Genomic DNA, 8,709 nt, shown 5'->3' with positions numbered 1-8,709 from the left:
ATTCAGCTTGCCAACGTCTACCGAGAAATTAAATCAAAACCAAAACTAAAACTAAGACCCAAACCAAAATATATAAAGCCAGGGATGGTAACTGGGACTGAATCAAATCTGTACATTGTTTTGGGCAAGATTTGACTAAAATATTGATTCTTCTAATCCATGAACATGTTATTTCACTCATTTAGATTTTAAAAAGTTTCTCTTATCAGTGTCTATGGTTTTCAATACAAAGATTTTGTACAACTTCTGTAGGATTTACTGCTAGACATTTTCTTTCTTTTGGTGCCTTTGAAAATGGTGTTTAAAATTTTCATTTGCCAATTGTTCATTGCTAGTTAATGAAATCCAATTAATTTTTGTATGTTGAACTTGTCTCCGGTGACATTGCTCAATGTGCATATTAATTGAAGTAGTTTACAGGTTATTTTGGATTTTATACAACATAAAAATATTGTATGTGAACAATTACAGCTTTACGTCTTCCAGTCTAATATTTATACATTATATATGTTTTCCTAGTGTTTTAGTAACGGCTTGGATCTCCTCAACAGTGCTGAGCAGAGTGGCGAATGGACATTCTTCTTGCTCTACTTTTTCTTAGAGGAAGGTGCCCAGTATTTCATCATTAAGGATCATACAGGGGTAAGCAAAAGTGGGTTTACAGCTGTGAGTATGTGAAACACAGATTGTATTCTTGTATTATTATTTATTAATTAATTATTGTCTTTTTCCCTCTGTACAACTATAAACCTACATTTGTCCACCCCTGTATTATCTGTAACTTTTTATGGTGCCTTTTATCAGATTGAGAAAGTTCTTTTGTGTTGTTAGTTTGCTCAGAGTTTTTGTCATGCATAGATGTTGAATTTTATTAATTGCTTTTACTTAGTCTACTGATATCTTTATATTGTTGTTCTCCTTTATTCTGTTGATGTGATAATATACACTGATTGTGTTTCAAATGTTAAATGACCTTGCATTCTAGAAGAAATTTAACTAGTTGTTGATATCTTATCCTGTTAATATACTGCTGGATTTGGTTTGCTGATATTTTGTTTAGAAATTTTTAACCTGTGTAAAATATTGGCCTGCAATTTTATTTCTTATAGTATCTTTGTCAGGTTTTAGTGGTATTGGGTTACACTAACTTGACACATAAATAGTAGTTTAGTTGATTATGGAACACTGGGTTGGAAATATTTTCTTCTATTGTCTACTATGTCCAATGTGCTCTTGAGAATAATTATGATTTATACTGATTATTATGATTATACTGTTGGCTATAGGATCTTCATGTTTCTGATTTTCTAAAATTTCACTTCACTGTGCTTTATTATGTCTCTGTTTTTTCTTTTTTTTAAAATGAATTTATTTATTTTTCATTACAAATGTCCCTCCTTTTCCCCCCATTGACACCCTCCTCCCTGCTTCTGTTCCCACCCTCCTTCACCGCACTGTGTCTGTGTCCATTGGTTATGCATGTTCTTTGGTTTATTTCTTCCTGCCTCTCCCATCCCCCTTCCCTCTGAGGTTTGTCAGTCTGTTCCCTACTTCAATGTCTCTGGATCTGTTTTGTTCATCAGCTTATTTTGTTCCTTATAGTCCACAAATAAATGAGATCATGTGATACTTGTCTTTCTTTGATTGGCTTATGTCACTTAGCATAATACTCTTCAGGGCCCTTCATGTCATCTCGAAAGGTAAGAGATCTTTCTTTCTTTCTTTTTTTTATTGATTTTAGAGGGAGGAAGGGGGAGGGAGAGAGAGATAGAAACATCAATGAGAGAGAACATTGATTGGCCGCCTCCTGCATGCCCCCCACTAAGGATCAGGCCCACAACTTGGGCATGTGCCCTGACCAGGAATCGAACTAGTGACTTCTTAGTGCATGGGCGGATGCTCAACCACTGAGCCACGCCAGCTGGGCTGAGATCTTTCTTACAACTACATAGTATTCCATTGTGTATGGGTGTAGAGGAAAGGGTGCTTTAGTACACAGCCTGTGGGAATGCAAACTTGTGCAGCCACTATGGAAAACAATATGGTATTTCCTAAAAAAAATTAAAAATGGAACTCATTTAACCCAGTGATCCCACTTCTAGGAATATATCCTAAGAAGCCTGAAATACCAATCAGGAAGAATATCTCCACCCCTATGTTCATAGCAGCACTATATACAATAGCTGAGATCTGGAAACAGCCCAAGTGTCCATCAGTAGATGAGTAGAAAAAATAGTTGTGTCTCTGTTTTAATCACTGTGCTGGGAAGTAAGGAGTATTTTCAGTCTCTGAATGCAGATCTCTTCATTGCAGGAAATTTTTATGAATTATTTCAGCAAGTAGGCTAAATGATGTTCCCCTTGCCCCATACCTCCCGAGATGTCCATGTGCTGATCTCTGGAAGCTACGAATGTTACCTTATATAGCAAAAGAGACTTTGCAGATGTGGTCAAGTGTCTTGAGATAGGAAGATTACCCTGGATTATCTGGATCGGCCAGATTCGTACCGGCTCTCCTACAGAAAAGTCAGAGTCAGAGGAAGGCTTCTGAAGACAGACGCAGAGATCGCAGAGATGTGCTCGGAGGACAGGGGAAGGGGACCACATGCCAAGGAACAGCAGTGGTTTCTACGAGCTGGAAAAGGCAAAGGAATGAATTCTTCCCCAGCACCTCCAGAAGGAACCAACCCTGCCCACACCTTGACGTTAGCCCCGTGAAACTAATTTTAGTGTTCTGGGCTCCAGAACTGTGAGATAATGTACTTAATTGTGCTACTTTGTCACAGAGACCATAGCAAAATAATACAAATGGTTTCCTGCTCTTTTCTCTGGGCTCTGTTCATAGAACTCCTATTTTATTATAACTTCTTGACAACAATGGCAATTTTTATGTTTATTTAGTCTTTTTCTCCTTTTGTCGAACCTTCTAGAGTATCTCCTAAAATTATCTTCCGACTTATCTTTTTGAATTTTTGGTTTCTACTCTAAAGTTCTAACTTTTCAGGAATTTACCCTTCTTCTTGTTCTCAGCATGTTCTTTCTTTGTTTTTAAAATGTGTCCTGTTCTAGTTTATGGTTGCAGTGTTTTATTTCTTTTATCCCTGAGGGTCTAGTAATTTTCTTTGGAATTGTATTCTCCCTGCAAAACCATTCTCCTCCAACTTTTATTTAACTGTCTGTTCTGATTTTTGTACTTCTCAGGAGAAACTCTCTTTTGTTGTTGCGTGATACTCGGTTCTCTGCTCGTACTTAAGAGTTGACAACTGTAAATAAAGTGGCAGCACTGAGCATATGGTAGAACTCTAACCCAGCTTTCTGAAGAATATCGCGCTGCCAGATCTTACCAGGCCTTGCGGGAGGAGGTTACATCAATCGGCTTGCTTTGTGGCCACCCTCACGACTGGGTGAGATTTTGGTGCATGTGTGGTTCCAGCCAGCTCGTTGTTTCCCGTTGCTCCAAATGTTGTTCACCTGCTAAAGCTGTGTGCTTTTCTTCTCCTCCTGTTGCACCCTGTTCTCCCTGTCCTTATGAGGTGATGTTTAAAATAAAGATACACGTATTCATGTTTTTAGTGTGGTTTATGAATAGACTGAAAGTAGATGGATGTGTTCAATCTGCCATTTTTGGCAGAAATACTATGGCTTCCACTCTTCAGCCTCATTCTTAAAATAGACGCTCTTCGGGGACTGTCTCATTGTCTCTCCTTTTCACTCTCCTTGCTCTCGCCTCTCAATTTTATCCATTCCTATGATTTCGGCTCTCAACAGACCAGCGACTTTTAACTGTGTATCATTATTCCCTAGCTCCCCCCCCCCCCTGCATTTTCAGAGCATTGCTTCCTGCAGGAGGTCCTCCATCATGAGCTGGGTCTTCTGCATTTCCCTCCACACGTTTTCAGACTGACCTCATTATTCCTCTGCAACCCAGTTGTACCTTCCCCCTCACAAGCTCACTGCTCTTTCTGTTTCTCTTTTATCAGCATCACTAACCTTCTACGCTGGAAACCATCCTTACCTCTCGCTGCCCCCTTGCCTCCTACATCTATTAGTTACCAAGTCCTGTTAGATTCGCTTGCTAAATACCTTTCTCTATAGTTCACGCATCCCTCCCACATTATCAGTCCCCCTGCTTTATTTCAGGCTTTTCCCGTCTGTCATAGACTATCACAGGAACCTAGGTTGATACGTTCCTCTGATCTCTATAAAGCTTCAATCTATTGATATAAATTAACCATGTAACAAACATGTATCGAGTACCTAAATCTGTGCCAGTTACGGTATTCCCTGGAAATACTGGGAAAAGACATGGGTTTTCTTTGTGTTAGTAGGGAAGTTATTTTACCGGGAAAATATCACATTAATGGGAAGTTGCAAAATAGCATGCTAAGTCTTAGGATAGGAGAAATACAGGGGACTAGGGAGGATATAGGAAAGCAATCTAACTTACACCTGAGGACATTTGGGAAGACCTCCTAGAAGAAGGTCGTGTACGTAACGACCACAAAACGAAGGAACGTGTTTCACACAGAAAACACGGTCCCTGCCAAAGGCTCTGCAGTGGTAGGCACACGGGGTGGGGAAGAGAAGTTCAATGACAGCAGGGCAGAGTGAGGAGATGTTTGAAGGAAAGCTGGAGAAGTAATCGAGAGCAAGCTCACTCAGGGCTTTCTAAACCGATTGTAGAGGATTCGGAATTCCTTCTAAGAAAAGAAGGAGACAGACAGAAAACTTGATGATTTGCACTGCATTAAAAAAATACATTATCTTCCTGTGGGGAATGGATGGAAAGCGATCAGGTTTGCAGAGGGAGACCAGGTGTCATAATCCAACTGGCAGATGGCAATAGCTTGAAATAGAGTCGGGGCAGTGGAGATGAAGAAAAGCAGTTAGCCCCGCAGAACACGAGGAGGGAGGTTTGGGAGGATACAAGAGTAGGAGGAATTAAGAAACAGAAATGGTGGGTTTGGAGGGAGGGTTCAGTGATGAGTTACATTATGATTGTATTGAATTTGAAGTGCCTGTGGGACACCCACATGGGGATACGCAGAAATCTATTCAGATGTTTTCTCCATAGTGTGTTCATCATTAAGCCCAAGCCCTGTGCATTGCATAGTTCTTTACAATCTCACCCCAGCCCTTCCGTCTGGCTTCATCTCTCAACAGCAACTCCTAGACCCCTTCCCCTACGCGTTCCCACCCACGGCAACTCCTAGACCCCTTCCCCTACGCGTTCCCACCCACGGCAGCTCCTAGACCCCTTCCCCTACGCGTTCCCACCCACGGCAACTCCTAGACCCCTTCCCCTACGCGTTCCCACCCACGGCAACTCCTAGACCCCTTCCCCTACGTATTCACACCCACGGCAACTCCTAGACCCCTTCCCCTACGCGTTCCCACTCAGGGCAACTCCTAGACCCCTTCCCCTACGTATTCACACCCACGGCAACTCCTAGACCCCTTCCCCTACGTATTCACACCCACGGCAACTCCTAGACCCCTTCCCCTACGCGTTCCCACTCAGGGCAACTCCTAGACCCCTTCCCCTACATATTCACACCCACGGCAACTCCTAGACCCCTTCCCCTACGCGTTCCCACCCACGGCAACTCCTAGACCCCTTCCCCTGCGCGTTCCCACCCACGGCAACTCCTAGACCCCTTCCCCTGCGCATTCCCACTCAGGGCAACTCCTAGACCCCTTCCCCTGCGCGTTCCCACCCACGGCAACTCCTAGACCCCTTCCCCTACGCATTCCCACTCAGGGCAACTCCTAGACCCCTTCCCCTACGCATTCACACCCACGGCAACTCCTAGACCTCTTCCCCTACGCGTTCCCACCCACGGCAACTCCTAGACCCCTTCCCCTGCGCGTTCCCACCCACGGCAACTCCTAGACCCCTTCCCCTACGCATTCACACCCACGGCAACTCCTAGACCCCTTCCCCTACGCGTTCCCACCCACGGCAACTCCTAGACCCCTTCCCCTACGCGTTCCCACCCACGGCAACTCCTAGACCCCTTCCCCTACGCATTCCCACTCACGGCAACTCCCAGACCCCTTCACCTACGCCTTCCCACCCACGGCAACTCCCAGACCCCTTCCCCTGCGCGTTCCCACCCACGGCAACTCCTAGACCCCTTCCCCTGCGCGTTCCCACCCACGGCAACTCCTAGACCCCTTCACCTACACATTCACACTCACAGCAACTCCTAGACCCCTTCCCCTACGCGTTCACACTCTTTCATGCCCCCTTGTCTCTAGATATGCGGTTGCACTTTGACCCGCATCACATCAATACTCTTTGAAATTTAGCTTCACCATGATCTGAAACCCAGCTCTCCCACCTGAGGTGTTTGCGAGGACGGTAGCCTTACCTGAAGATCAGGAGGGCTGGCAGGGGATCATGCCACACAGCCCATGGCTCCTGTCATCTCATCGGTCAACCCCCTTCTCCCACCTACTAGACCGGTGTTGTCCGTTCACTAACCACGGGTCTTTGTTGTGCTTCTTGAACATTTGAAATGTAGCTAGTTTGAGATCAGATGTGCTACATGTAAAATGCACACCAGATTTTGAGGCTTATAAAATAATAACATAAAATATTTTGGTAATGATTTAAAAAATATTAATGTGATGAAATGACAATGTTTTGGCTATATTGAGGAAGGAAAGTATTAGAATTAATTTCATTAAATTTTTTTTTACTTTTTAAAAATGTGACCCCCAAACACTTAAAAATGATGTATGTGGTCCACACGGTTGTGTTAGACCTCAATCCTAAATTGTCAAGTTGTTTTACAGAACAGTTTAACTCTTGAAGTTCTATGTGACCTTATCTATCCAATTCCAGCAAAGACTTTCCTTTTATAAGCTCTCCTGAGGAAGAAGTTATTTATGTCAAAAACAAAAAAATTAAAATCCCCAAATATTCATATTCCTACTTTAGTACACACTTCATTGTAGTGTGGTTATTTAACCCACAGGCTGGTGTGGTTCTGTGATTGAGTGTTGACCCATACTCCAAAAGGTTGCCGGTTCGATTCCCGGTCGAGGCACATGCCTGGGTTTCGGACTCGATCCCTAGTGAGGGTGGGAGGAGCTTGCAGGAGGCAGCCAATCGATGTTCTCGCTCATCAATGTTTCTATCTCTCTCTTCCTCTCCCTTCCTCTCTCTCTAAAATTAATAAAGAAAAAAAATGTTTTTTAAAAAAAATGTTTTTTTAAAAAGAGTCTAGGAGCCTCTTTCCCCCACTAGGCTGTGAACAAAAAGTGTGTCATACTCATCTTTTCATCCTCGATACTTAACGTGGCAAGTAGATAGTAGGTACTAAGAAAGGCTTGTTAAATGACAGGGTTGGGTTCCTTATTATCTGAAAAGGAAATATTAGCTGAATTTGAGAATTACATTCACGGCAATCGGTTTGGTGTAATTAAGGATAGTGGTAAACATGTCTTGATATTCTTATATCCCTCCATTTCCCTTGACCTTACAAACCTATCCAGTAGTGATCACTTTTCGCTGTTCATTGCATCTTTGTCACGAAGTCTGTGCTAATATCATTCTCCTCTAGACATGTAAGTAGAAGCAGAGAAAGAATTTAAATCAATACAGCTAACAAATAAACAACACGCTGGAGAAGTGGAACCTGTCACTCAAGAACATAAGGGGTGAAGGGCGTATTGACGGTTTCTGGTAACTAAGTAGACTGAGTATTGAGTAGATTGATAGCAGAAGTCACTGTGAAATGAGCACTTACTTGAGACTGCGTTTGCATCAAGGTGTTATTGCCAGTAGTTGTCACAGACACCACTACACGCAGTCCTGGGGCCCATGGGGTCAGAGTTCATGTCACCTGGCGGTTACTGGCTGCAAATGGAGTTGCTCTACTGCATATTTTAAAGTTTGAAATGGACTTGCTGACTTCACGCAGCACTAGCCCCTCCAATGACAGAAACTTTGCCTGAACTTCAGAGAACATTTCCGGAGAGACCAAGCGTCAAGTGGTATGGTGAACATGATAAGGCAAACGGAGCCAGATTTCCCCGGTGGTTTACGTACACCTTGATTTTAAACGTGAAACTTTTGGAAATTGCATTTACCATTCAAAGCCACATGTCCAGCAATCTTAAGAGGTGTCTCATAATTTCTGTGCACAAAAGACTCTAGGTCCTAAGGGAATGCATATGAATAAGAAGAGTGAGGTGAATGTCAGTTTATATTTTTGGCAATTAATGTATAAGAGTCATCCTGAAACCCTCTGGTGTTTCAGATGGGGTGTGCGTATCTTTCTTCCAGAGCAAAGGGTACACGCTGAGCACGCAGCAGCCCTGCTCCAGGTAAATGGAGGACATGGTGTGCTTGGCAGGCACTGTAGGCGTGGCGAGCAGCTGCCGGGGAGCAGACAGACTCTGCAAGGTGCCAACCTGTCGACTTTTCTCTTCCAGAAGCTCAGTCTCTGCGAGGGACACTACCATCTCAGACTGTGGCATCCCTCTACACCTCCCGTCCGTCGTTAGGTAGGACTTTGCACATTATAGGTGTGCTAAATAGAAGAATAAAAATATAACAGTTTACAATGCATCTGTTTCCATAAATGCCTTAGCAATGAAGGCTTTGGGTTTCATCAAGACCAGTAAATCTATCAGGAGCAGAAGAAAAGAGGCGAATATTACATCTTATCTTTTTTACGCCCCGCTGGTCCCAAAGCGT

At 43.4% G+C, this 8,709-nt stretch overlaps 1 long non-coding RNA gene across 1 annotated transcript; it reads left to right on the top strand.

The window, feature by feature from the left end:
- The first annotated feature begins 540 nt into the window (after positions 1-540).
- LOC118643599 lies at positions 541-8,485 on the top strand. The gene is made up of 3 exons (XR_004962013.1): positions 541-642; positions 3,201-3,403; positions 8,445-8,485. It is a non-coding gene; the product is annotated as an uncharacterized LOC118643599 (long non-coding RNA).
- The last annotated feature ends 224 nt before the right edge of the window (positions 8,486-8,709 follow it).

Source organism: Molossus molossus, unplaced genomic scaffold, assembly GCF_014108415.1.
Source record: "Molossus molossus isolate mMolMol1 unplaced genomic scaffold, mMolMol1.p scaffold_m16_p_4, whole genome shotgun sequence".
NCBI lineage: Eukaryota > Metazoa > Chordata > Mammalia > Chiroptera > Molossidae > Molossus > Molossus molossus.
The sequence above is the reverse complement of the archived record's forward strand: the minus strand, read 5'-3'. Positions and strand labels throughout refer to the sequence as shown.